This window comes from Pholcus phalangioides, unplaced genomic scaffold (genome assembly GCF_987345545.1).
Source record: "Pholcus phalangioides strain wild (caught in Gottingen) unplaced genomic scaffold, Ppha-v1.0 ptg000017l_1, whole genome shotgun sequence".
In the NCBI taxonomy this organism is placed as follows: Eukaryota; Metazoa; Arthropoda; class Arachnida; order Araneae; family Pholcidae; genus Pholcus; species Pholcus phalangioides.
The window spans coordinates 9,466,556-9,489,792 of NW_028301610.1; the positions used below are offsets into that span (position 1 = coordinate 9,466,556).

Sequence of the window (23,237 nt, forward strand, 5' to 3'; positions counted from 1 at the left end):
GCGGCGACCAAGAGGTACGGGATACATAACAGAGACTATCGATTAAAACAATTGTATTGTTTGTTCTACACCGCACAGACTCGAAAAGCGAGGCGAAAGAGTAAAAGAGCCACTCAACGAGGTGAGCGATTTGAACAAATCCGTTTGTTTTCACCTCGATCTGCTGATTGGTGCCCCCCTTTTTTTCTTTCCCTCTTCTGCGGAGGGATCATCATCACCATCATCATCACACCCTTACATTTCAGAACCCCTCCTCTTCTACTATGTGCAGGCATCTCTTCCTCCACTCCTATGCATTTTTTCTTCCAGTCGTAATTCTTGTAACTCGTGCCGCTTCGCTCCACTATGAGAACAGACCGGCCACCATGCTGCTCAAAAACCGGTTTTTGACGGTTAAATCACCTCAGCCACACCTCAAAAACCGGTTTTTTTATCTTCTAGGAGTGGCGTAGTGCTATGTGTGTGGAACCGGGTTTAGGAGCATATAATATTGAACTTTTCTAACACCGAAGTAAAATATCACCAAAGGTAGGAATTAACGCCGTTATTTAACTAAGAAAAATATGCAAAAATGTCACAAAAGTTTCTGCTTCGCGCTTAAAACTACAATAAGAATAATCCTTTTGTGTTATATTTAGCCCATAATTATCGGTTGATTTGAAGTGAAGAGTGATAATCCGATTATCAGGTGGAGATAGTGAAATTCCTTTCCAATGCCCCAAGGCATTTGACGTTCACTTCGCGTTTCAGCATCCGGATTATATAAAATTAAATTAGAATTTGAAAAATAATAATAGTATTATACCTCTACACGAACAAATTAAGTTAAAAAGCGCTGAATTTTCACTGGAATCGGAGGATTAAGTAACCAATTCGATGATAGATTTTGAGTTTTTATAGCCTTTAGCCTTATTATCTTATATTTTTTAGCTTTGTTATCCAATTTTATTTCGAATTGATGAAGAGAGTATTTCAAAATCCCTCAAGAGAGAGAGATTTTTCTTATAAGTAATTATTGATGTATGATATATATTAAAATTGCTCAGTAATTAAATTATATCTAAATGTGACTTGCCAACTTTAATTAGTGTGTGAAGTTATTCGGAGCTTCATTCATTTATAATTACCAATTCTTTTCAAAGTCCCTCCGGACTTTATCCATTACTGATATCTGTTTCAGTCTAGCGCACATTGACAGGAGTTTCTAACTCGTTGTGACAATAAGGTGAAAGTCACTGACCCCTACACAGAATAATATTCAAAGTATAAAGTAAAACCGTGATTGGAACCTGTTTGAATTAGCGCAAAATTTGGACTTTTAGGATTCATCTTTCAAACAAGAATTTTTATTGAAAATTTAAAGGGAGACCCTTACCCTGTTTAACATCAAAAAGGATATGGTCACAATAGTGTGACTTTACTGTATACCTACTTCACGTCTAAGAAATACAAGTAGCAGCATCTTTAAGTGAACCATAGACAAGTGGATCAAATGTTCATGTAATTACTGATCCTGAAGTGGTCGAGTTCGTTCCGCTCGACACGAAATAATCATACAACATATTATATTTTTTTCACGATTCTGACAAATTACTGAATAATGTGTTTTGTCTCAAAATAAAAACAACTTCCACCAGAGGTCAAGCAATCTGGACAATCTCTTGAAAACACTCTGGAAGTTCCGATAATTCTTCTCTTTCAGTCGAACAAAAATAAATAAAAAGAGGAAATAAAAGCAAACAAAAAAAAACCCCGGGATGCAAGATAGGAAGAGGAAACTAAATTAGCTGATTTTTGCCGCAACAAGGTCAGTCTAGAAAAGACCACGTTCGGTTCCTTTGACCAAAAGCCTTTGATTTGATTTACTTTCTCAAGGCTTGTTGTTAGAAGAAGTGATTTTTAACGCCCGGCCAAACGTGAAACATAACAGTTTGCTTCCGTGTTTCCGGGTCAAAAAATCCTCAAAAGTAAACGTCGTGGATTTTTCCTCTTCCTCGGGAACATCTATGGTCTAGTGAATACGACAAACTATTTTTAAGACTTCTTTATAGCGTGTTCCTTCTAGTTTTTTCATAATTCAATCCTTTAAGGATCATTTTTTTTTTAGGATTAGTCGATTCGATAGATAAAAGTGAGAGTTTTCACGGTGGTTATAAAAGTCTTTCTGGTACCATCTGTGTTTCCACGAGTGGAAGTAATACCCATGTTAAGGAAGTTTGTGAGGTAGACTGGCCGTTTTTTGAACTCAAGAACGCGTTTTGGTACGTCATTAAGGTGGATTTACACCGATATGTCGAGAAAGCTTAGGTCTATAATCTCAGAATTTCCACTGTGGTTATAAAAATCATGCTGAAGTCATTTGTGTTCCATGAGTGGAGCTAGTTCCTATGTCTCAACAGTTTTTAAAGTAGATTGACCAGTTTTAAACTCAAGACGTGTTGTGGTACGTCATTAAGTGGATGTATATCGATATGTCGAGAAAACCTAGGTCTATCATCTGGGCTGTAAGTGGTTCTACGCGACTTCTGCTCACGAATAGGGTTTTCAATTGATATTACTGTTTTTAAATTAATAAAATAACCGAAATATATGTAGACATTCAAAATATATAGAGTATCTTTATGGTGATTGTTGACGACGTACCATCCCAGATCAGTCGCTATAGGGTACCCGGGATTCTATAACAGCTAGCTAAAATTTCCACGAGAAATACAGTAGTAATAATACTCTAGTGATGTTCTAGCACTGTAGGATGGGGTCTTCGAACACCAGCCTGGGCGTACTATCTATTGAACAGAGATTTGCAAATTTTTTACGTTTGTGGCACCCCCCGTTTGGAATAAGAAATACCTCGAGATATTCCCGTAAGATTTTGAGAAATTTCTGCAACACCCAAAAGTTACATGACAAATTGATTCACAATCACAGCCCTAATACTACGTCCGGAATAATGTTATTCTGAAATATCTCGTGTCACATGTGACGTATTCACGTTAAATTCTATGAAATCACTACTGTGGTAGTTTCTCTTTACCACGAAGTAATGTTTCAAAGGTTCCAAAAGGACAAGAAGGTTGGGAAAGGCTAGTTTCGCATCTTACAACCGTTTCATCTTAAACAAGTGTGTTGCTTTGATCAGCTGCAACCTATAATGTGTGCGTGTGTGGGTAGGTGCTGTCATCTTTCAAATCGCCAGAGTTAATGAAATGGTGAAATAAGTGTAGGTTTTTAATTTTGGATTTTGTGGTGGTCCTACTGACTCTGGTTTCAGGGTTCTCTAAGGTATACGACTACGTTCTAGACTGTGAAATTTAACAACATTTTTTGATAAAAAGTGTCTCGAAAAGTGAAAATAACAATAAATTTCGAACTTCCTATGCCATTTTCTATAAAAAAAGTCATTTTTATGTCAAATTTTAAGCAAAATTCTTGTAATATTGGAAACACGATTGCAAAAAAAATTGAATGGAATGTTATTTTCACAATACATTTAGATAGTTATTGTGCAAGAAAATTTATGAACGAAAATTTTAAGAATCGTATGGTTTGCTCATAAGTTGCACTCAAATCTGTAAATGTATGTGTGAATTTTTTTGAAATTTCATCCTACATATCGTCTATAAAACACTGTAATTAGACAGCTATAGGTGATAGATATTAGATTTCGATTCATAACTTCAGCAATATATATTAAAACTTCGTAATGATACAATCAGTATATTTTTAGAAATCATGTTTTTTTAAACTCAATAAAATGTCAAAAATAACATTCTTCATAAAACACGTTTAAAGTTTTTATTCACAAATTACTTGCATGTAAAAATGGAACTCTGAACGTAACTTGAATTCTAAGTGTGTCATATAAACCAAACAAGGCCTGTTTTAGAATCACAACAAACAAGAATTTCATAAAATAAAATAATAAAACTCTCGATATTTTCTTCAAAATGGCGTTTTCAACATAGTCGGATACCTTAATGGAAAATTTAGCTCGCATCGCCGCTCTGAATTCGAAAAACCAATGCAGCTGACCAGTAAGATTGCTATTGCAGGGAATCCCACATCGAGAGGCTAGCATACCAACCTCTCGATGCGTATAAAAACATGCTGCCGTTCGGAATCAGCAATATATTGTAGGTCTTGGTCTAATTAGCCATTGTGTACAAAAAATGACATGGAGCGACAAAAATGATCAAATGAACTGACCAGCGTTGTACCGTCGTTAGTCTCGGACCGACCCTCATAACCAGCACGGGAAGCCATCACAATACCAGCACAACACCTGTTATGCATGTGTACCTGTATCTGTATATTATACATATCTGTCTTATTAATAATATATTAACTATGTATGTCCCAACAGTGCGGAAAATAAGCATAGAAAATTCGAAAGAAGTTATTATAGATACTATATATCTGGCATATTTATTACATTGGTAATTTTTTCTTTATTTTGAATATTTCAGCCACCTCTTTGAGGAATTTTGCTTCTGTATTTGTGTATAACAAATTGCAATTTCCGTCGTTCCTTTCACATTCAACTGACTTTGATATATTTATATATGATACTTCAGAATAAATTGTTTCGTGGAAACAAAAGAAGGGGAAAATTCGTGAACAATTTCATACAAAAACGAAACCAAAAAATTCTTCCATGTCTAGCGATCTGGTAACGCCATTTCACATCTTCACGTACATTTACTTCATTTCCCATTCCAAAAAATCCATCTCCTTTTCATGATGCACTGACATAAGGAATCTTCGGGCCCATTTTCAAAGGAATCCGAAATCACTTTTCAGAATTGAAACCTCGGTATTTCAAAGTCACGAAAGGAGCAGGCGTTTCAAAACCGTGTCTTATCCCCAAAAAGCTTTCGGAGGAAACATTTTCGGTGTTACTTTGAAAATTCTACTTATGTTGCTACTACACACGGCGGAAAAGTCGCTTAATTTCAAAACCAACGGAGGGACATCAGTGGAAAGATCAGGCCCTTCACCACCATCACTATGTCCAGAACATGGCAGAAGAATCGAGGCGTGATCAAATAGAATGACGTCATACGGATTTCTCTTGGTGTGAACCACAAGCGTGCGAAAACCATTGTGTATTCGTGTATGTGCGCGCAACGAAAAAGTCGTTAGCATTCCGATGTCTACTACAGTATGATAATTAAAACAGTTTAGAGTTGATGGTTGAATTTACGAGACGGAGAAAAGTTCCAGAATTCCTTAAATAACCGGAATCCGAGTCACCTAATCTAAAATGGAAATGGAAAGTAGCTGCCGGAAGGAATGAATTCAGAGAGCGACCAAATTCAATTTTTGCTTATTTTTCATAAATATTCTAAAGGCTTAAAATTTGGAATATATATATGCAATTGGTTATTAAGAATTCGCCCCCTCATCTCTGATTAAAGCAGCTGTATTCTCCTTCGAATGAATGGCTGTGTGTGTATTCAGCTTAAAAATTTTACGTGTTCCTTCAAATCCAAGAACATTATGACTCGGAGATTTCACGAGAGAAATCATCTCGGCGAATATTTATTCACCAAAATTTTATCCTTGCGTTGAAACAGATTGGTTGTGTAATTATGGTAATAAAACTCATTGCATGCGCGCAATAATATACTAATCACATAATCTAAAGACATAACTTGGAACGTATATCAAATCTAATAAAGGGATTTTCTCGGGAATATGGCTGCCGTGGGTCTTCGTGCACATATCTTCATTTATTCCCCCCTTCGTGCTTTTAATTTAACTAATCGTTAAAATGACATAGAAAATATTTATAAAAAAATACTTGAAACATTACATATTTAAAAATTGCATAATTTCAAACGGACTTAAGAATAAATTACATATAAATTAATATTAATGAATGATTTTGAAAATACGTTGCTAAAAAAACGTGTCATCAGTTGCATAAATAGCAAAAAAATCAGTATAGGATCGCGATTTATTATGCTTCTTCTAGTTACTAGCTTCCATATTTTTACTAGGGGTGATGACCCGGTGGTGCAACATTAGGGCGTTGAACTGCAGATTACTAGTTTGCAGCTACGAATCACGTTCGTGTAATTTTTTAGTTTAAAGCCGGGTTTTGATTTTGACCGAGATGATTGGTCAAAAAACCTGAATTTCAGGTTTTTAACCAATCAGCGTTTTCACGCTGCACCCGGCGCTGAAATTCTTCTCCTAGGAAAACCCGGCTTAAGGCAACTGATTACGTTCAAGTGACGATTTTTTTCGAAAATCGTTTTATATATTTATTTGGAAGAATGTTTTACACAGAATCCAAAACTGTTTTATTCTTGTTCATGCAATTAAGTAAAAACAAAGTTATGGCTGATTTAAATCATCTAGAACAATGGTTTCAAAGGCAACAAAAACAATTTTCAAACGCTTCATTTTACTTCATTCCACGCTAAACAAAATTTCTCAAAAAATATGCAAGATATTCTCATGAAAATTTTCAACACAGCGTTCCAGACAACGTTTGCTGTGCAATGAACTAGAATTTTGGCCATATGTTTAGAATTCAATATTTTACAGCTGTTTGAATTTAAAAAAATGATTTTTTTTAATTAAAATTCACGTATTGTTTCACGAAAACTACCATATCTCAGAGAATATTTTGGTGTATCTTAAAACTCAGCACGGACTCCATTAGTTCATTGCACAGAAAACAGTCATAGCAACATACAGTATCAAAGCTATTCAAATAAATGGTGTGGTTTTCACAGTGTACAATGTCTGGCGTAAGTACTGAAAATGAACTAATTTTGAGAACATAATTTAGAATATCTCAATAAATAGATATATAATCAGACAAGATAGACAAGATATTTCAGAAAATTTCAGTGGATTTCCTTATTTCATACAGTATTATATGATTGAAACCCCACTTGTTTCCGAGTTTTAAAATAAAGTGCCCCGCACCAACGCTGTTGCCTTAAGGAGCTACCGTGATCCGGTAGCTCAACGGTAGCGCGACTGACACCAGTTGGAAAATTTGCGTGTTCGAATCACGTCCAGGTCGAAAATTAACTTTACACTTGTTATAGCCATCTCGTGCTCATTTTTCTTTCGTAGAAAATCCAGTTTATTCGGTCGAAATTTGCCAATTTCCTTATGCTCATTGTTATTTTAGTCAACAAATTTGACCTACTATGACTCGATATCGCAACGGCAGCGCGTTTGAATCCAGATCAGAAGGTTGAGTGTTCGAATCACGTCCGGGTCATACATTTAAATTTATATGCTTTATAACGATGTTTTACACGCGTTATAGAAACTGCGTGATCATTTTTTTCGTATACAAATTCAGTTTATTCGATCGAAACATATCATTTTCCAATTTCCTAATACCCATTGTTTTATTGGTCATTTAACACCATACCATGGCGCAATGGTAGCGTGTCTGACGAAATACGTCCTAAGTGTTCGAAATACGTCCATTTCATGCATTATCTCTAGAACTACTGTACCGATTTTAATGAAATTTGATATGTACATTGATACAATACAAAACAAATAACTATTTAATAACACAAGCATGATCGTGCGTAATACTCGTTGGAGTCGGAAGGTATGAAACAGCGGTTGCAGAATAAACAAAAAAATTGGGTTAATAGGGGGTATGGTCCCCTCTTACAGATATACAGGTCTCGCAGCGTGATTTCATACTTGAAATAAGGCAGTTTATCATTTCCTGTGGCAATTGGTCCCACTCGTTCAGCAACGCTGTTTTCATTCCCTGGATGGTTCCCGGAGGGGGGGTTGCGAGTTTCAATTGCCCGTCCCAGACATGCTCTAGAGGGTTAAGGTCTGGAGATCTGGCTGGCCAATTCATCCGGCGAATATCCTCACTCTCTAGAAAATCGTCGAGCAGAAGAGCTCTATGTGGCCTCGCGTTATCGTCCATTAAAATGAACTCAGGGCCAACTGCACCCCTGAAAAGGCGAACATAGGGCTGCAAGACCTCACACCAGTTACAGTGCCTCTTTCAAAGACATGGAGAGGTGTGTGGCCATCCAACACGATGCCTACCCAGACCATTAAACCTCCTGCGCCATAATGGTCGATTTCGCGGACATTGGAGGGTAGGTAGCGGGTTCCTGGTTCTCTCCATATGAACGTACGGCGAGAATCGGTGCTTAGGCTGAACCGGGACTCATCAGTGAAGACAACGGTTGCCCATTGATGCATACTCCAATCTCTATGCTCTCTGCACCATGATAAACGGATTCTCCTGTCCGTATAAGTGAGCGGGACGCAAACAGCAGGTCTTCTTGCAAACAACCCCCTCTCATGAAGTCTTTTGGAAACAGTCACTCTTCATACACGGGTTCCTGTGGCTGCATACAAGTCACGAGAGAGCTGAGAAGCTGTAGCACTCCTGTTACGCCTAGCTATAATCGACAAATGGTGATCTTCTCTGGCCGTCGTGGCTCTTGGACGACCTTGCCCAGGCTTTCTCTCGATGGATCCGGTATCCTCGAACTGTTTCCATAAGTTGCACACGACGCTGGGCGTTAAATTGAACTCTCTACAAATCTGGACTTGAGATTGGCCTGCTTCTAGCCTCCCCACAATTCGCCACCTCATTCCATCATCTAAACGTTGGTGATTACTTGTTTTTACTGTTACAATTTGAAATTACCCGATTGCTGCAAAATAACACCAAGAAATTCGCCGAGGTGTGCTAGCGAACAAAATGCGTCTTAACTTACGCGCGCTTATAAAGCCTGTTTCTCTACTGGCTCCGCCTACACACACGTGTACGCTTACGTATTTGACGTACAAGATTTGCATTTTTGTCTAGAAGCAGTGGTTTTACATTCAGTTCAGTTCTTTCCATGAAATTCGATAAAATATGCAAATTCTCTTAATTTATTTCACCAGTGTACGCCGTGCTCATTCTTTCGTATACAAAATTCAATTTATTCGGTCAAAACATTTTACGAATTTCCTTACACTCATTGTTTTATTGGTCAAAAAAATTGACCTCCCTACTATGACCTAGCGGCGAAAGGGTAGCGAGTCTGACTCCAGTTCAAAAGGATGCGTGTTCGAATGGGGGGGTTCCGGGTCATATATTTAATTTTACACGCGTTCAAAGCAAATTCGTGCTCATTTTTTTCGTATACAAAATTCAGTTTATTCGATAAAAATGCACATTATTTGCCAAATTCCTTATATTCATTGCTTTACTAGCCAAAAATGCGAACACCATACCATGGCCCGGGGCGCAACGGTGTAGTGAGTCTGACTTCAAATCCGAAGTTTGCGTGTTCGAAACACATCCGGGTCACACATTTAATTTTGCACGCGTTATAGCAACCTCGTGATCTGTTTTTTGGTCAAAAAATTTTACCACTCAGCTGTGACCCGGTGGCGCAACGGTAGCGCGTCGTCGTCCGGGTCATACGTTCAATTTTATACTCGTTATAGCAACCTCGTGCTCAATTCTTTCTCATACAGAATTCAGTTTATTAGGTCGAAACAATTGGCGAATTTCCTCATACTCATTCTTTTTCAGTCAAAAGATTTAACGAACCTGCCCCGTCCCGTAGGTGCAACGATAGCGCGTCTGACTTCACATCAGAAGGTTGCGTGTTCGAATCACGTCCGGGATATACGTTTAAATTTATACTCTTTATACTAGCAACGTCGTGTTCATTCCTTTCGTATACTAAATTCAGTTTATCAAAACACATCATTTTGCATATTTTTTTATAGTCAAAAAATCTGACCGACCTGCTCCGACTGACTCCGCAAGCGCAGCGGTACCGCATCTGGCTCCAGATCCGAAGGTCGCGTAATTACAAACCCTATTCACAGGACGCATTAGCACGCCTGAGATTGGTTACTGCGAGCAAGACTTTACAAGAGATGGAGTTTCGGGCGAAACTGAATTTCAAAGTACATTGACGAAAAATGAAATCATTTTTTATTGAAGTAGTAAATGATAGCTGGGCCTTCGCTGGGTTCGTTTCGCGAGCCGTCTGAAGATAATGAGTATATAAGGAAATTCGGGAAAGTTGATTCAATCGAAAAAACTTAATTTTATATAGGAAAGAAATAAGCACGACATCGCTATAAAGCATATAAATTTAAATGCATGCCCCGAGAGTGACCACACAACCTCCTGATCTGGAGTCAGACGCGCTACCGTTGCGTCACCAGGCAACGTTAAACACGTCAAATGTTTTAACTAAAAACAACGAAATTCGCCACTCGGGTTTCTGTGGAATAAATTTAATTTCATATATGAACGAAATGAGCACGACAAATTGATATAAACTAATATGCACGACCCGGGTATGATTCGAACACGCAACCTTCTGATCGGGAGTCACACGCGATACCGTTGCGCCACCAGGCCACGTTAAGCGCGTCAAATGTTTTGACTAAAAACAATGATTATAAAAAGATTCGCAAAACGCATGTTCCTATCGAAAACATTTTATTTTATATATGAAAGACGTGAGCACGACAACTTTATATAAAACACATCAACTTAAATGCATAACCCGGGTGTGATTCGAACACGCAACCGTCTGAACTGAAGTCAGACGCGGTACTGTTGCGCCACCAGGCCACATTAAACACGTCAAATGTTTTCACAAAAAACAATGAGTATAAGAAGATTCGCAATTCATATGTTCCTATCGAATAAATTTTATTTTATATATGAAAGAAGTGAGCACGACAAATTCATATAAAACATATTAACTTAAATGCATGACCCGGACGGGATTCGAACACGCAGCCTTCTGAACTGAAGTCAGACGCGGTACTGTTGCGCCACCAGGCCACATTAAACACGTCAAATGTTTGACAAAAAACAATGAGTATAAGAAGATTCGCAATTCATATGTTCCTATCGAATAAATTCAATTTTATATATGAAAGAAGTGAGCACGACAAATTCATATAAAACACATCAACTTAAATGCATGACCCGGGCGTGATTCGAACACGCAACCTTCTGATCTGGAGTCAGACGCGCTACCGTTGCGCCACCAGGCCACATTCGCACGTCAAATGTTTTGACTAAAAACAATGATTAAAAAAAGATTCGCAATTTACATGTTCCTATCGAATAAATTTAATTTTAAATATGAAAGAAATGAGCACGACAAATTCATATAAAACACATCAACTTAAATGCATGACCCGGGCGTGATTCGAACACGCAACCTTCTGATCTGGAGTCAGACGCGCTACCGTTGCGCCACCAGGCCACGATTCGATACGTCAAATGTTTTGACTAAAAACAATATTTAAAAAAAATTCGCAATTCCTACGTTCCTATCGAATAAATTTAATTTTAAATATGAAAGAAATGAGCACGACAAATTCATATAAAACACATCAACTTAAATGCATGACCCGGGCGTGATTCGAACACGCAACCTTCTGATCTGGAGTCAGACGCACTACCGTTGCGTCACCAGGCCACATTCGCACGTCAAATGTTTTGACTAAAAACAATGATTAAAAAAAGATTCGCAATTCATACGTTAATATCGAATAAATTTAATTTTAAATATGAAAGAAATGAGCACGACAAATTCATATAAAACACACCAACCTAAATGCATGACCCAGGCGTGATTCGAACACGCAACCGTCTGATCTGGAGTCAGACGCGCTACCGTTGCGTCACCAGGCCACATTCGACACGTCAAATGTTTTGACTAAAAACAATGATTAAAAAAAGTTTCGCAATTTATATGTTCCTATCGAATAAATTTAATTTTAAATATGAAAGATATGAGCACGACAAATTCATATAAAACACATCAACTTAAATGCATGACCCGGGCGTGATTCGAACACGCAACCTTCTGATCTGGAGTCAGAGGCGCTACCGTTGCGCCACCAGGCCACGATTCGATACGTCAAATGTTTTGACTAAAAACAATGATTATAAAAAGATTCGCAATTCATACGTTCCTATCGAATAAATTTAATTTTAAATATGAAAGAAATGAGCACGACAAATTCATATAAAACACATCAACTTAAATGCATGACCCGGGCGTGATTCGAACACGCAACCTTCTGATCTGGAGTCAGACGCGCTACCGTTGCGCCACCAGGCCACATTCGCACGTCAAATGTTTTGACTAAAAACAATGATTAAAAAAAGATTCGCAATTTACATGTCCCTATCGAATAAATTTTATTTTATATATGAAAGAAGTGAGCACGACAAATTCATATAAAACATATTAACTTAAATGCATGACCCGGGCGGGATTCGAACACGCAGCCTTCTGAACTGAAGTCAGACGCGGTACTGTTGCGCCACCAGGCCACATTAAACACGTCAAATGTTTTGACAAAAAACAATGAGTATAAGAAGATTCGCAATTCATATGTTCCTATCGAATAAATTCAATTTTATATATGAAAGAAGTGAGCACGACAAATTCATATAAAACACATCAACTTAAATGCATGACCCGGGCGTGATTCGAACACGCAACCTTCTGATCTGGAATCAGACGCCCTTCCGTTGCGCCACCAAGCCACGATTCGATGCGTCAAATGTTTTGACTAAAAACAATGATTAAAAAAAGATTCGCAATTCATACGTTCCTATCGAATAAATTTAATTTTAAATATGAAAGAAATGAGCACGACAAATTCATATAAAACACATCAACTTAAATGCATGACCCGGGCGTGATTCGAACAAGCAACCTTCTGATCTGGAGTCAGACGCGCTACCGTTGCGCCACCAGGCCACATTCGCACGTCAAATGTTTTGACTAAAAACAATGATTAAAAAAAGATTCGCAATTTACATGTTCCTATCGAATAAATTTAATTTTAAATATGAAAGAAATGAGCACGACAAATTCATATAAAACACATCAACTTAAATGCATGACCCGGGCGTGATTCGAACACGCAACCTTCTGATCTGGAGTCAGACGCCCTTCCGTTGCGCCACCAAGCCACGATTCGATGCGTCAAATGTTTTGACTAAAAACAATGATTAAAAAAAGATTCGCAATTCATACGTTCCTATCGAATAAATTTAATTTTAAATATGAAAGAAATGAGCACGACAAATTCATATAAAACACATCAACTTAAATGCATGACCCGGGCGTGATTCGAACAAGCAACCTTCTGATCTGGAGTCAGACGCGCTACCGTTGCGCCACCAGGCCACATTCGCACGTCAAATGTTTTGACTAAAAACAATGATTAAAAAAAGATTCGCAATTTACATGTTCCTATCGAATAAATTTAATTTTAAATATGAAAGAAATGAGCACGACAAATTCATATAAAACACATCAACTTAAATGCATGACCCGGGCGTGATTCGAACACGCAACCTTCTGATCTGGAGTCAGACGCCCTTCCGTTGCGCCACCAAGCCACGATTCGATGCGTCAAATGTTTTGACTAAAAACAATGATTAAAAAAAGATTCGCAATTCATACGTTCCTATCGAATAAATTTAATTTTAAATATGAAAGAAATGAGCACGACAAATTCATATAAAACACATCAACTTAAATGCATGACCCGGGCGTGATTCGAACAAGCAACCTTCTGATCTGGAGTCAGACGCGCTACCGTTGCGCCACCAGGCCACATTCGCACGTCAAATGTTTTGACTAAAAACAATGATTAAAAAAAGATTCGCAATTTACATGTTCCTATCGAATAAATTTAATTTTAAATATGAAAGAAATGAGCACGACAAATTCATATAAAACACACCAACCTAAATGCATGACCCAGGCGTGATTCGAACACGCAACCGTCTGATCTGGAGTCAGACGCGCTACCGTTGCGCCACCAGGCCACGATTCGATACGTCAAATGTTTTGACTAAAAACAATGATTATAAAAAGATTCGCAATTCATACGTTCCTATCGAATAAATTTAATTTTAAATATGAAAGAAATGAGCACGACAAATTCATATAAAACACATCAACTTAAATGCATGACCCGGGCGTGATTCGAACACGCAACCTTCTGATCTGGAGGCAGACGCGCTACCGTTGCGCCACCAGGCCACATTCGCGCGTCAAATGTTTTGACTAAAAACAATGATTAAAAAAAGATTCGCAATTTACATGTTCCTATCGAATAAATTTAATTTTAAATATGAAAGAAATGAGCACGACAAATTCATATAAAACACATCAACTTAAATGCATGACCCGGGCGTGATTCGAACACGCAACCTTCTGATCTGGAGTCAGACGCGCTACCGTTGCGCCACCAGGCCACATTAGACACGTCAAATGTTTTGACTAAAAACAATGTTTATAAAAAGATTCGCAATTCACATGTTCCTATCGAATAAATTTTATTTTATATATGAAAGAAGTGAGCACGACAAATTCATATAAAACACATCAACTTATATGCATGACCCGGGCGTGATTCGAACACGCAACCTTCTGATCTGGAGTCAGACGCGCTACCGTTGCGCCACCAGGCCACATTCGCACGTCAAATGTTTTGACTAAAAACAATGATTAAAAAAAGATTCGCAATTCATATGTTCCTATCGAATAAATTTAATTTTAAATATGAAAGAAATGAGCACGACAAATTCATATAAAACACATCAACTTAAATGCATGACCTGGGCGTGATTCGAACACGCAACCTTCTGATCTGGAGTCAGACGCGCTACCGTTGCGCCACCAGGCCACATTCGACACGTCAAATGTTTTGACTAAAAACAATGATTAAAAAAAGATTCGCAATTCATATGTTCCTATCGAATAAATTTAATTTTAAATATGAAAGAAATGAGCACGACAAATTCATATAAAACACATCAACTTAAATGCATGACCCGGGCGTGATTCGAACACGCAACCTTCTGATCTGGAGTCAGACGCGCTACCGTTGCGCCACCAGGCCACATTCGCACGTCAAATGTTTTGACTAAAAACAATGATTAAAAAAAGATTCGCAATTTACATGTTCCTATCGAATAAATTTAATTTTAAATATGAAAGAAATGAGCACGACAAATTCATATAAAACACATCAACTTAAATGCATGACCCGGGCGTGATTCGAACACGCAACCTTCTGATCTGGAGTCAGAAGCGCTACCGTTGCGCCACCAGGCCACGATTCGATACGTAAAATGTTTTGACTAAAAACAATGATTATAAAAAGATTCGCAATTTACATGTTCCTATCGAATAAATTTAATTTTAAATATGAAAGAAATGAGCACGACAAATTCATATAAAACACATCAACTTAAATGCATGACCCGAGCGTGATTCGAACACGAAACCGTCTGATCTGGAGTCAGACGCGCTACCGTTGCGCCAACAGGCCACATTCGACACGTCAAATGTTTTGACTAACAACAATGATTAAAAAAAGATTCGCAATTTACATGTTCCTATCGAATAAATTTAATTTTAAATATGAAAGAAATGAGCACGACAAATTCATATAAAACACATCAACTTAAATGCATGACCCGGGCGTGACTTGAACACGCAACCTTCTGATCTGGAGTCAGAAGCGCTACCGTTGCGCCACCAGGCCACGATTCGTACGTCAAATGTTTTGACTAAAAACAATGATTATAAAAAGATTCGCAATTCATACGTTCCTATCGAATAAATTTAATTTTAAATATGAAAGAAATGAGCACGACAAATTCATATAAAACACGTCAACTTAAATGCATGACCCGGGCGTGATTCGAACACGCAACCTTCTGATCTGGAGTCAGAAGCGCTACCGTTGCGCCACCAGGCCACGATTCGATACGTCAAATGTTTTGACTAAAAACAATGATTATAAAAAGATTCGCAATTAATACGTTCCTATCGAATAAATTTAATTTTAAATATGAAAGAAATGAGCACGACAAATTCATATAAAACACATCAACTTAAATGCATGACCCGGGCGTGATTCGAACACGCAACCGTCTGATCTGGAGTCAGACGCGCTACCGTTGCGCCACCAGGCCACATTCGACACGTCAAATGTTTTTACTAAAAACAATGATTAAAAAAAGATTCGCAATTCATATGTTCCTATCGAATAAATTTAATTTTAAATATGAAAGAAATGAGCACGACAAATTCATATAAAACACATCAACTTAAATGCATGACCCGAGCGTGATTCGAACACGAAACCGTCTGATCTGGAGTCAGACGCGCTACCGTTGCGCCAACAGGCCACATTCAACACGTCAAATGTTTTGACTAACAACAATGATTAAAAAAAGATTCGCAATTCATATGTTCCTATCGAATAAATTTAATTTTAAATATGAAAGAAATGAGCACGACAAATTCATATAAAACACATCAACTTAAATGCATGACCCGGGCGTGATTCGAACACGCAACCTTCTGATCTGGAGTCAGACGCGCTACCGTTGCGCCACCAGGCCACATTCGCACGTCAAATGTTTTGACTAAAAACAATGATTAAAAAAAGATTCGCAATTTACATGTTCCTATCGAATAAATTTAATTTTAAATATGAAAGATATGAGCACGACAAATTCATATAAAACACATCAACTTAAATGCATGACCCGGGCGTGATTCGAACACGCAACCTTCTGATCTGGAGTCAGACGCGCTACCGTTGCGCCACCAGGCCACATTCGCACGTCAAATGTTTTGACTAAAAACAATGATTAAAAAAAGATTCGCAATTTACATGTTCCTATCGAATAAATTTAATTTTAAATATGAAAGATATGAGCACGACAAATTCATATAAAACACATCAACTTAAATGCATGACCCGGGCGTGATTCGAACACGCAACCTTCTGATCTGGAGTCAGACGCGCTACCGTTGCGCCACCAGGCCACGATTCGATACGTCAAATGTTTTGACTAAAAACAATGATTAAAAAAAGATTCGCAATTTACATGTTCCTATCGAATAAATTTAATTTTAAATATGAAAGAAATGAGCACGACAAATTCATATAAAACACATCAACTTAAATGCATGACCCGGGCGTGATTCGAACACGCAACCTTCTGATCTGGAGTCAGACGCGCTACCGTTACGCCACCAGGCCACGATTCGATACGTCAAATGTTTTGACTAAAAACAATGATTATAAAAAGATTCGCAATTCATATGTTCCTATCGAATAAATTTAATTTTAAATATGAAAGAAATGAGCACGACAAATTCATATAAAACACATCAACGTAAATGCATGACCCGGGCGTGATTCGAACACGCAACCTTCTGATCTGGAGTCAGACGCGCTACCGTTGCGCCACCAGGCCACATTCGACACGTCAAATGTTTTGACTAAAAACAATGATTAAAAAAAGATTCGCAATTTATATGTTCCTATCGAATAAATTTAATTTTAAATATGAAAGAAATGAGCACGACAAATTCATATAAAACACATCAACTTAAATGCATGACCCGGGCGTGATTCGAACACGCAACCTTCTGATCTGGAGTCAGACGCGCTACCGTTGCGCCACCAGGCCACGATTCGATACGTCAAATGTTTTGACTAAAAACAATGATTAAAAAAAGATTCGCAATTCATACGTTCCTATCGAATAAATTTAATTTTAAATATGAAAGAAATGAGCACGACAAATTCATATAAAACACATCAACTTAAATGCATGACCCGGGCGTGATTCGAACACGCAACCTTCTGATCTGGAGTCACACGCGCTACCGTTGCGCCACCAGGCCACATGCGCACCTCAAATGTTTTGACTAAAAACAATGATTAAAAAAAGATTCGCAATTCATACGTTCCTATCGAATAAATTTAATTTTAAATATGAAAGAAATGAGCACGACAAATTCATATAAAACACACCAACCTAAATGCATGACCCAGGCGTGATTCGAACACGCAACCGTCTGATCTGGAGTCAGACGCGCTACCGTTGCGCCACCAGGCCACATTCGCACGTCAAATGTTTTGACTCGAAACAATGATTAAAAAAAGATTCGCAATTCATACGTTCCTATCGAATAAATTTAATTTTAAATATGAAAGATTTGAGCACGACAAATTCATATAAAACACATCAACTTAAATGCATGACCCGGGCGTGATTCGAACACGCAACCTTCTGATCTGGAGTCAGACGCGCTACCGTTGCTCCACCAGGCCACATTCGCACGTCAAATGTTTTGACTAAAAACAATGATTAAAAAAAGATTCGCAATTTACATGTTCCTATCGAATAAATTTAATTTTAAATATGAAAGAAATGAGCACGACAAATTCATATAAAACACATCAACTTAAATGCATGACCCGGGCGTGATTCGAACACGCAACCTTCTGATCTGGAGTCAGACGCGCTACCGTTACGCCACCAGGCCACGATTCGATACGTCAAATGTTTTGACTAAAAACAATGATTATAAAAAGATTCGCAATTCATATGTTCCTATCGAATAAATTTAATTTTAAATATGAAAGAAATGAGCACGACAAATTCATATAAAACACATCAACGTAAATGCATGACCCGGGCGTGATTCGAACACGCAACCTTCTGATCTGGAGTCAGACGCGCTACCGTTGCGCCACCAGGCCACATTCGACACGTCAAATGTTTTGACTAAAAACAATGATTAAAAAAAGATTCGCAATTTATATGTTCCTATCGAATAAATTTAATTTTAAATATGAAAGAAATGAGCACGACAAATTCATATAAAACACATCAACTTAAATGCATGACCCGGGCGTGATTCGAACACGAAACCGTCTGATCTGGAGTCAGACGCGCTACCGTTGCGCCAACAGCCACATTCGACACGTCAAATGTTTTGACTAAAAACAATGATTAAAAAAAGATTCGCAATTTATATATTCCTATCGAATAAATTTAATTTTAAATATGAAAGATATGAGCACGACAAATTCATATAAAACACATCAACTTAAATGCATGACCCGGGCGTGATTCGAACACGCAACCTTCTGATCTGGAGTCAGAAGCGCTACCGTTGCGCCACCAGGCCACGATTCGATACGTCAAATGTTTTGACTAAAAACAATGATTATAAAAAGATTCGCAATTCATACGTTCCTATCGAATAAATTTAATTTTAAATATGAAAGAAATGAGCACGACAAATTCATATAAAACACATCAACTTAAATGCATGACCCGGGCGTGATTCGAACACGCAACCTTCGGATCTGGAGTCAGACGCGCTACCGTTGCGCCACCAGGCCACATTAGACACGTCAAATGTATTGACTAAAAACAATGTTTATAAAAAGATTCGCAATTCACATGTTCCTATCGAATAAATTTTATTTTATATATGAAAGAAGTGAGCACGACAAATTCATATAAAACACATCAACTTAAATGCATGACCCGGGCGTGATTCGAACACGCAACCTTCTGATCTGGAGTCAGACGCGCTACCGTTGCGCCACCAGGCCACATTCGCACGTCAAATGTTTTGACTAAAAACAATGATTAAAAAAAGATTCGCAATTTACATGTTCCTATCGAATAAATTTAATTTTAAATATGAAAGAAATGAGCACGACAAATTCATATAAAACACATCAACTTAAATGCATGACCCGAGCGTGATTCGAACACGAAACCGTCTGCTCTGGAGTCAGACGCGCTACCGTTGCGCCAACAGGCCACATTCAACACGTCAAATGTTTTGACTAACAACAATGATTAAAAAAAGATTCGCAATTCATATGTTCCTATCGAATAAATTTAATTTTAAATATGAAAGAAATGAGCACGACAAATTCATATAAAACACATCAACTTAAATGCATGACCCGGGCGTGATTCGAACACGCAACCTTCTGATCTGGAGTCAGACGCGCTACCGTTGCGCCACCAGGCCACATTCGCACGTCAAATGTTTTGACTAAAAACAATGATTAAAAAAAGATTCGCAATTTACATGTTCCTATCGAATAAATTTAATTTTAAATATGAAAGATATGAGCACGACAAATTCATATAAAACACATCAACTTAAATGCATGACCCGGGCGTGATTCGAACACGCAACCTTCTGATCTGGAGTCAGACGCGCTACCGTTGCGCCACCAGGCCACGATTCGATACGTCAAATGTTTTGACTAAAAACAATGATTATAAAAAGATTCGCAATTCATACGTTTCTAACGAATAAATTTAATTTTAAATATGAAAGAAATGAGCACGACAAATTCATATAAAACACATCAACTTAAATGCATGACCCGGGCGTGATTCGAACACGCAACCTTCTGATCTGGAGTCAGACGCGCTACCGTTGCGCCACCAGGCCACATTCGCACGTCAAATGTTTTGACTAAAAACAATGATTAAAAAAAGATTCGCAATTTACATGTTCCTATCGAATAAATTTAATTTTAAATATGAAAGAAATGAGCACGACAAATTCATATAAAACACATCAACTTAAATGCATGACCCGGGCGTGACTTGAACACGCAACCTTCTGATCTGGAGTCAGAAGCGCTACCGTTGCGCCACCAGGCCACGATTCGTACGTCAAATGTTTTGACTAAAAACAATGATTATAAAAAGATTCGCAATTCATACGTTCCTATCGAATAAATTTAATTTTAAATATGAAAGAAATGAGCACGACAAATTCATATAAAACACATCAACTTAAATGCATGACCCGGGCGTGATTCGAACACGCAACCTTCTGATCTGGAGTCAGACGCGCTACCGTTGCGCCACCAGGCCACGATTCGATACGTCAAATGTTTTGACTAAAAACAATGATTAAAAAAAGATTCGCAATTCATACGTTCCTATCGAATAAATTTAATTTTAAATATGAAAGAAATGAGCACGACAAATTCATATAAAACACATCAACTTAAATGCATGACCCGGGCGTGATTCGAACACGCAACCTTCTGATCTGGAGTCACACGCGCTACCGTTGCGCCACCAGGCCACATGCGCACCTCAAATGTTTTGACTAAAAACAATGATTAAAAAAAGATTCGCAATTCATACGTTCCTATCGAATAAATTTAATTTTAAATATGAAAGAAATGAGCACGACAAATTCATATAAAACACACCAACCTAAATGCATGACCCAGGCGTGATTCGAACACGCAACCGTCTGATCTGGAGTCAGACGCGCTACCGTTGCGCCACCAGGCCACATTCGCACGTCAAATGTTTTGACTCGAAACAATGATTAAAAAAAGATTCGCAATTCATACGTTCCTATCGAATAAATTTAATTTTAAATATGAAAGAAATGAGCACGACAAATTCATATAAAACACATCAACTTAAATGCATGACCCGGGCGTGATTCGAACACGCAACCTTCTGATCTGGAGTCAGAAGCGCTACCGTTGCGCCACCAGGCCACAATTCGATACGTCAAATGTTTTGACTAAAAACAATGATTATAAAAAGATTCGCAATTCATACGTTCCTATCGAATAAATTTTATTTTAAATATGAAAGAAATGAGCACGACAAATTCATATAAAACACATCAACTTAAATGCATGACCCGGGCGTGATTCGAACACGCAACCTTCTGATCTGGAGTCAGACGCGCTACCGTTGCGCCACCAGGCCACATTCGCACGTCAAATGTTTTGACTAAAAACAATGATTAAAAAAAGATTCGCAATTTACATGTTCCTATCGAATAAATTTAATTTTAAATATGAAAGAAATGAGCACGACAAATTCATATAAAACACATCAATTTAAATGCATGACCCGGGCGTGATTCGAACACGCAACCTTCTGATCTGGAGTCAGATGCGCTACCGTTGCGCCACCAGGCCACGATTCGACACGTCAAATGTTTTGACTAAAAACAATGATTAAAAAAAGATTCGCAATTCATACGTTCCTATCGAATAAATTTAATTTTAAATATGAAAGAAATGAGCACGACAAATTCATATAAAACACATCAACTTAAATGCATGACCCGGGCGTGATTCGAACACGCAACCGTCTGATCTGGAGTCAGACGCGCTACCGTTGCGCCACCAGGCCACATTCGACACGTCAAATGTTTTGACTAAAAACAATGATTAAAAAAAGATTCGCAATTCATTCGTCCCTATCGAATAAATTTAATTTTAAATATGAAAGAAATGTGCACGACAAATTCATATAAAACACATCAACTTAAATGCATGACCCGGGCGTGATTCGAACACGCAACCTCCTGATCTGGAGTCAGACGCGCTACCGTTGCGCCACCAGGCCACATTCGCAGGTCAAATGTTTTGACTAAAAACAATGATTAAAAAAAGATTCGCAATTTACATGTTCCTATCGAATAAATTTAATTTTAAATATGAAAGAAATGAGCACGACAAATTCATATAAAACACATCAATTTAAATGCATGACCCGGGCGTGATTCGAACACGCAACCTTCTGATCTGGAGTCAGACGCGCTACCGTTGCGCCACCAGGCCACGATTCGATACGTCAAATGTTTTGACTAAAAACAATGATTAAAAAAAGATTCGCAATTCATACGTTCCTATCGAATAAATTTAATTTTAAATATGAAAGAAATGAGCACGACAAATTCATATAAAACACATCAACTTAAATGCATGACCCGGGCGTGATTCGAACACGCAACCGTCTGATCTGGAGTCAGACGCGCTACCGTTGCGCCACCAGGCCACATTCGACACGTCAAATGTTTTGACTAAAAACAATGATTAAAAAAAGATTCGCAATTCATACGTCCCTATCGAATAAATTTAATTTTAAATATGAAAGAAATGAGCACGACAAATTCATATAAAACACATCAACTTAAATGCATGAACCGGGCGTGATTCGAACACGCAACCTTCTGATCTGGAGGCAGACGCGCTACCTTTGCGCCACCAGGCCACATTCGACACGTCAAATGTTTTTACTAAAAACAATGATTAATATAAGATTCGCAATTTACATGTTCCTATCGAATAAATTTAATTTTAAATATGAAAGAAATGAGCACGACAAATTCATATAAAACACATCAACTTAAATGCATGACCCGGGCGTGATTCGAACACGCAACCTTCTGATCTGGAGTCAGACGCGCTACCGTTGCGCCACCAGGCCACATTCGCACGTCAAATGTTTTGACTAAAAACAATGATTAAAAAAAGATTCGCAATTCATATGTTCCTATCGAATATATTTAATTTTAAATATGAAAGAAATGAGCACG

At 37.9% G+C, this 23,237-nt stretch overlaps 54 non-coding genes across 54 annotated transcripts; all 54 read right to left on the reverse strand.

The window, feature by feature from the left end:
• Window positions 1-10,965: 10,965 nt before the first annotated feature.
• Window positions 10,966-11,037, reverse strand: TRNAW-CCA (transfer RNA tryptophan (anticodon CCA)). Its single transcript has one exon. It is a non-coding gene; the product is annotated as a tRNA-Trp (tRNA).
• A 143-nt stretch (window positions 11,038-11,180) lies between these two features.
• Window positions 11,181-11,252, reverse strand: TRNAW-CCA (transfer RNA tryptophan (anticodon CCA)). The gene has a single exon. It is a non-coding gene; the product is annotated as a tRNA-Trp (tRNA).
• Window positions 11,253-11,396: 144 nt separating this feature from the next.
• TRNAW-CCA (transfer RNA tryptophan (anticodon CCA)) lies at window positions 11,397-11,468 on the reverse strand. The gene has a single exon. It is a non-coding gene; the product is annotated as a tRNA-Trp (tRNA).
• Window positions 11,469-11,611: 143 nt separating this feature from the next.
• Window positions 11,612-11,683, reverse strand: TRNAW-CCA (transfer RNA tryptophan (anticodon CCA)). Its single transcript has one exon. It is a non-coding gene; the product is annotated as a tRNA-Trp (tRNA).
• A 144-nt stretch (window positions 11,684-11,827) lies between these two features.
• TRNAW-CCA (transfer RNA tryptophan (anticodon CCA)) lies at window positions 11,828-11,899 on the reverse strand. The gene has a single exon. It is a non-coding gene; the product is annotated as a tRNA-Trp (tRNA).
• A 145-nt stretch (window positions 11,900-12,044) lies between these two features.
• TRNAW-CCA (transfer RNA tryptophan (anticodon CCA)) lies at window positions 12,045-12,116 on the reverse strand. Its single transcript has one exon. It is a non-coding gene; the product is annotated as a tRNA-Trp (tRNA).
• Window positions 12,117-12,475: 359 nt separating this feature from the next.
• On the reverse strand, window positions 12,476-12,547 carry TRNAW-CCA (transfer RNA tryptophan (anticodon CCA)). Its single transcript has one exon. It is a non-coding gene; the product is annotated as a tRNA-Trp (tRNA).
• Window positions 12,548-12,692: 145 nt separating this feature from the next.
• On the reverse strand, window positions 12,693-12,764 carry TRNAW-CCA (transfer RNA tryptophan (anticodon CCA)). The gene has a single exon. It is a non-coding gene; the product is annotated as a tRNA-Trp (tRNA).
• A 143-nt stretch (window positions 12,765-12,907) lies between these two features.
• On the reverse strand, window positions 12,908-12,979 carry TRNAW-CCA (transfer RNA tryptophan (anticodon CCA)). Its single transcript has one exon. It is a non-coding gene; the product is annotated as a tRNA-Trp (tRNA).
• A 145-nt stretch (window positions 12,980-13,124) lies between these two features.
• Window positions 13,125-13,196, reverse strand: TRNAW-CCA (transfer RNA tryptophan (anticodon CCA)). Its single transcript has one exon. It is a non-coding gene; the product is annotated as a tRNA-Trp (tRNA).
• Window positions 13,197-13,339: 143 nt separating this feature from the next.
• On the reverse strand, window positions 13,340-13,411 carry TRNAW-CCA (transfer RNA tryptophan (anticodon CCA)). The gene has a single exon. It is a non-coding gene; the product is annotated as a tRNA-Trp (tRNA).
• A 145-nt stretch (window positions 13,412-13,556) lies between these two features.
• On the reverse strand, window positions 13,557-13,628 carry TRNAW-CCA (transfer RNA tryptophan (anticodon CCA)). The gene has a single exon. It is a non-coding gene; the product is annotated as a tRNA-Trp (tRNA).
• Window positions 13,629-13,771: 143 nt separating this feature from the next.
• TRNAW-CCA (transfer RNA tryptophan (anticodon CCA)) lies at window positions 13,772-13,843 on the reverse strand. Its single transcript has one exon. It is a non-coding gene; the product is annotated as a tRNA-Trp (tRNA).
• A 145-nt stretch (window positions 13,844-13,988) lies between these two features.
• Window positions 13,989-14,060, reverse strand: TRNAW-CCA (transfer RNA tryptophan (anticodon CCA)). Its single transcript has one exon. It is a non-coding gene; the product is annotated as a tRNA-Trp (tRNA).
• A 143-nt stretch (window positions 14,061-14,203) lies between these two features.
• On the reverse strand, window positions 14,204-14,275 carry TRNAW-CCA (transfer RNA tryptophan (anticodon CCA)). Its single transcript has one exon. It is a non-coding gene; the product is annotated as a tRNA-Trp (tRNA).
• A 144-nt stretch (window positions 14,276-14,419) lies between these two features.
• TRNAW-CCA (transfer RNA tryptophan (anticodon CCA)) lies at window positions 14,420-14,491 on the reverse strand. The gene has a single exon. It is a non-coding gene; the product is annotated as a tRNA-Trp (tRNA).
• A 143-nt stretch (window positions 14,492-14,634) lies between these two features.
• On the reverse strand, window positions 14,635-14,706 carry TRNAW-CCA (transfer RNA tryptophan (anticodon CCA)). Its single transcript has one exon. It is a non-coding gene; the product is annotated as a tRNA-Trp (tRNA).
• Window positions 14,707-14,850: 144 nt separating this feature from the next.
• On the reverse strand, window positions 14,851-14,922 carry TRNAW-CCA (transfer RNA tryptophan (anticodon CCA)). Its single transcript has one exon. It is a non-coding gene; the product is annotated as a tRNA-Trp (tRNA).
• Window positions 14,923-15,065: 143 nt separating this feature from the next.
• TRNAW-CCA (transfer RNA tryptophan (anticodon CCA)) lies at window positions 15,066-15,137 on the reverse strand. The gene has a single exon. It is a non-coding gene; the product is annotated as a tRNA-Trp (tRNA).
• Window positions 15,138-15,282: 145 nt separating this feature from the next.
• TRNAW-CCA (transfer RNA tryptophan (anticodon CCA)) lies at window positions 15,283-15,354 on the reverse strand. Its single transcript has one exon. It is a non-coding gene; the product is annotated as a tRNA-Trp (tRNA).
• Window positions 15,355-15,498: 144 nt separating this feature from the next.
• TRNAW-CCA (transfer RNA tryptophan (anticodon CCA)) lies at window positions 15,499-15,570 on the reverse strand. Its single transcript has one exon. It is a non-coding gene; the product is annotated as a tRNA-Trp (tRNA).
• A 144-nt stretch (window positions 15,571-15,714) lies between these two features.
• Window positions 15,715-15,786, reverse strand: TRNAW-CCA (transfer RNA tryptophan (anticodon CCA)). Its single transcript has one exon. It is a non-coding gene; the product is annotated as a tRNA-Trp (tRNA).
• Window positions 15,787-15,931: 145 nt separating this feature from the next.
• Window positions 15,932-16,003, reverse strand: TRNAW-CCA (transfer RNA tryptophan (anticodon CCA)). The gene has a single exon. It is a non-coding gene; the product is annotated as a tRNA-Trp (tRNA).
• Window positions 16,004-16,147: 144 nt separating this feature from the next.
• Window positions 16,148-16,219, reverse strand: TRNAW-CCA (transfer RNA tryptophan (anticodon CCA)). The gene has a single exon. It is a non-coding gene; the product is annotated as a tRNA-Trp (tRNA).
• A 144-nt stretch (window positions 16,220-16,363) lies between these two features.
• Window positions 16,364-16,435, reverse strand: TRNAW-CCA (transfer RNA tryptophan (anticodon CCA)). The gene has a single exon. It is a non-coding gene; the product is annotated as a tRNA-Trp (tRNA).
• Window positions 16,436-16,578: 143 nt separating this feature from the next.
• Window positions 16,579-16,650, reverse strand: TRNAW-CCA (transfer RNA tryptophan (anticodon CCA)). Its single transcript has one exon. It is a non-coding gene; the product is annotated as a tRNA-Trp (tRNA).
• A 143-nt stretch (window positions 16,651-16,793) lies between these two features.
• Window positions 16,794-16,865, reverse strand: TRNAW-CCA (transfer RNA tryptophan (anticodon CCA)). The gene has a single exon. It is a non-coding gene; the product is annotated as a tRNA-Trp (tRNA).
• A 145-nt stretch (window positions 16,866-17,010) lies between these two features.
• Window positions 17,011-17,082, reverse strand: TRNAW-CCA (transfer RNA tryptophan (anticodon CCA)). Its single transcript has one exon. It is a non-coding gene; the product is annotated as a tRNA-Trp (tRNA).
• Window positions 17,083-17,227: 145 nt separating this feature from the next.
• TRNAW-CCA (transfer RNA tryptophan (anticodon CCA)) lies at window positions 17,228-17,299 on the reverse strand. Its single transcript has one exon. It is a non-coding gene; the product is annotated as a tRNA-Trp (tRNA).
• Window positions 17,300-17,443: 144 nt separating this feature from the next.
• Window positions 17,444-17,515, reverse strand: TRNAW-CCA (transfer RNA tryptophan (anticodon CCA)). The gene has a single exon. It is a non-coding gene; the product is annotated as a tRNA-Trp (tRNA).
• A 145-nt stretch (window positions 17,516-17,660) lies between these two features.
• Window positions 17,661-17,732, reverse strand: TRNAW-CCA (transfer RNA tryptophan (anticodon CCA)). Its single transcript has one exon. It is a non-coding gene; the product is annotated as a tRNA-Trp (tRNA).
• A 143-nt stretch (window positions 17,733-17,875) lies between these two features.
• Window positions 17,876-17,947, reverse strand: TRNAW-CCA (transfer RNA tryptophan (anticodon CCA)). The gene has a single exon. It is a non-coding gene; the product is annotated as a tRNA-Trp (tRNA).
• A 143-nt stretch (window positions 17,948-18,090) lies between these two features.
• TRNAW-CCA (transfer RNA tryptophan (anticodon CCA)) lies at window positions 18,091-18,162 on the reverse strand. Its single transcript has one exon. It is a non-coding gene; the product is annotated as a tRNA-Trp (tRNA).
• A 143-nt stretch (window positions 18,163-18,305) lies between these two features.
• On the reverse strand, window positions 18,306-18,377 carry TRNAW-CCA (transfer RNA tryptophan (anticodon CCA)). Its single transcript has one exon. It is a non-coding gene; the product is annotated as a tRNA-Trp (tRNA).
• Window positions 18,378-18,522: 145 nt separating this feature from the next.
• Window positions 18,523-18,594, reverse strand: TRNAW-CCA (transfer RNA tryptophan (anticodon CCA)). Its single transcript has one exon. It is a non-coding gene; the product is annotated as a tRNA-Trp (tRNA).
• Window positions 18,595-18,953: 359 nt separating this feature from the next.
• Window positions 18,954-19,025, reverse strand: TRNAW-CCA (transfer RNA tryptophan (anticodon CCA)). The gene has a single exon. It is a non-coding gene; the product is annotated as a tRNA-Trp (tRNA).
• A 145-nt stretch (window positions 19,026-19,170) lies between these two features.
• On the reverse strand, window positions 19,171-19,242 carry TRNAW-CCA (transfer RNA tryptophan (anticodon CCA)). The gene has a single exon. It is a non-coding gene; the product is annotated as a tRNA-Trp (tRNA).
• Window positions 19,243-19,386: 144 nt separating this feature from the next.
• TRNAW-CCA (transfer RNA tryptophan (anticodon CCA)) lies at window positions 19,387-19,458 on the reverse strand. Its single transcript has one exon. It is a non-coding gene; the product is annotated as a tRNA-Trp (tRNA).
• A 359-nt stretch (window positions 19,459-19,817) lies between these two features.
• TRNAW-CCA (transfer RNA tryptophan (anticodon CCA)) lies at window positions 19,818-19,889 on the reverse strand. Its single transcript has one exon. It is a non-coding gene; the product is annotated as a tRNA-Trp (tRNA).
• A 143-nt stretch (window positions 19,890-20,032) lies between these two features.
• Window positions 20,033-20,104, reverse strand: TRNAW-CCA (transfer RNA tryptophan (anticodon CCA)). The gene has a single exon. It is a non-coding gene; the product is annotated as a tRNA-Trp (tRNA).
• Window positions 20,105-20,249: 145 nt separating this feature from the next.
• On the reverse strand, window positions 20,250-20,321 carry TRNAW-CCA (transfer RNA tryptophan (anticodon CCA)). Its single transcript has one exon. It is a non-coding gene; the product is annotated as a tRNA-Trp (tRNA).
• A 143-nt stretch (window positions 20,322-20,464) lies between these two features.
• TRNAW-CCA (transfer RNA tryptophan (anticodon CCA)) lies at window positions 20,465-20,536 on the reverse strand. Its single transcript has one exon. It is a non-coding gene; the product is annotated as a tRNA-Trp (tRNA).
• Window positions 20,537-20,680: 144 nt separating this feature from the next.
• TRNAW-CCA (transfer RNA tryptophan (anticodon CCA)) lies at window positions 20,681-20,752 on the reverse strand. The gene has a single exon. It is a non-coding gene; the product is annotated as a tRNA-Trp (tRNA).
• A 145-nt stretch (window positions 20,753-20,897) lies between these two features.
• TRNAW-CCA (transfer RNA tryptophan (anticodon CCA)) lies at window positions 20,898-20,969 on the reverse strand. Its single transcript has one exon. It is a non-coding gene; the product is annotated as a tRNA-Trp (tRNA).
• Window positions 20,970-21,112: 143 nt separating this feature from the next.
• On the reverse strand, window positions 21,113-21,184 carry TRNAW-CCA (transfer RNA tryptophan (anticodon CCA)). Its single transcript has one exon. It is a non-coding gene; the product is annotated as a tRNA-Trp (tRNA).
• Window positions 21,185-21,327: 143 nt separating this feature from the next.
• TRNAW-CCA (transfer RNA tryptophan (anticodon CCA)) lies at window positions 21,328-21,399 on the reverse strand. The gene has a single exon. It is a non-coding gene; the product is annotated as a tRNA-Trp (tRNA).
• Window positions 21,400-21,544: 145 nt separating this feature from the next.
• Window positions 21,545-21,616, reverse strand: TRNAW-CCA (transfer RNA tryptophan (anticodon CCA)). Its single transcript has one exon. It is a non-coding gene; the product is annotated as a tRNA-Trp (tRNA).
• Window positions 21,617-21,759: 143 nt separating this feature from the next.
• TRNAW-CCA (transfer RNA tryptophan (anticodon CCA)) lies at window positions 21,760-21,831 on the reverse strand. The gene has a single exon. It is a non-coding gene; the product is annotated as a tRNA-Trp (tRNA).
• Window positions 21,832-21,976: 145 nt separating this feature from the next.
• TRNAW-CCA (transfer RNA tryptophan (anticodon CCA)) lies at window positions 21,977-22,048 on the reverse strand. Its single transcript has one exon. It is a non-coding gene; the product is annotated as a tRNA-Trp (tRNA).
• A 144-nt stretch (window positions 22,049-22,192) lies between these two features.
• TRNAW-CCA (transfer RNA tryptophan (anticodon CCA)) lies at window positions 22,193-22,264 on the reverse strand. The gene has a single exon. It is a non-coding gene; the product is annotated as a tRNA-Trp (tRNA).
• A 143-nt stretch (window positions 22,265-22,407) lies between these two features.
• Window positions 22,408-22,479, reverse strand: TRNAW-CCA (transfer RNA tryptophan (anticodon CCA)). Its single transcript has one exon. It is a non-coding gene; the product is annotated as a tRNA-Trp (tRNA).
• A 145-nt stretch (window positions 22,480-22,624) lies between these two features.
• On the reverse strand, window positions 22,625-22,696 carry TRNAW-CCA (transfer RNA tryptophan (anticodon CCA)). Its single transcript has one exon. It is a non-coding gene; the product is annotated as a tRNA-Trp (tRNA).
• A 144-nt stretch (window positions 22,697-22,840) lies between these two features.
• TRNAW-CCA (transfer RNA tryptophan (anticodon CCA)) lies at window positions 22,841-22,912 on the reverse strand. The gene has a single exon. It is a non-coding gene; the product is annotated as a tRNA-Trp (tRNA).
• Window positions 22,913-23,056: 144 nt separating this feature from the next.
• On the reverse strand, window positions 23,057-23,128 carry TRNAW-CCA (transfer RNA tryptophan (anticodon CCA)). The gene has a single exon. It is a non-coding gene; the product is annotated as a tRNA-Trp (tRNA).
• Window positions 23,129-23,237: the final 109 nt, after the last annotated feature.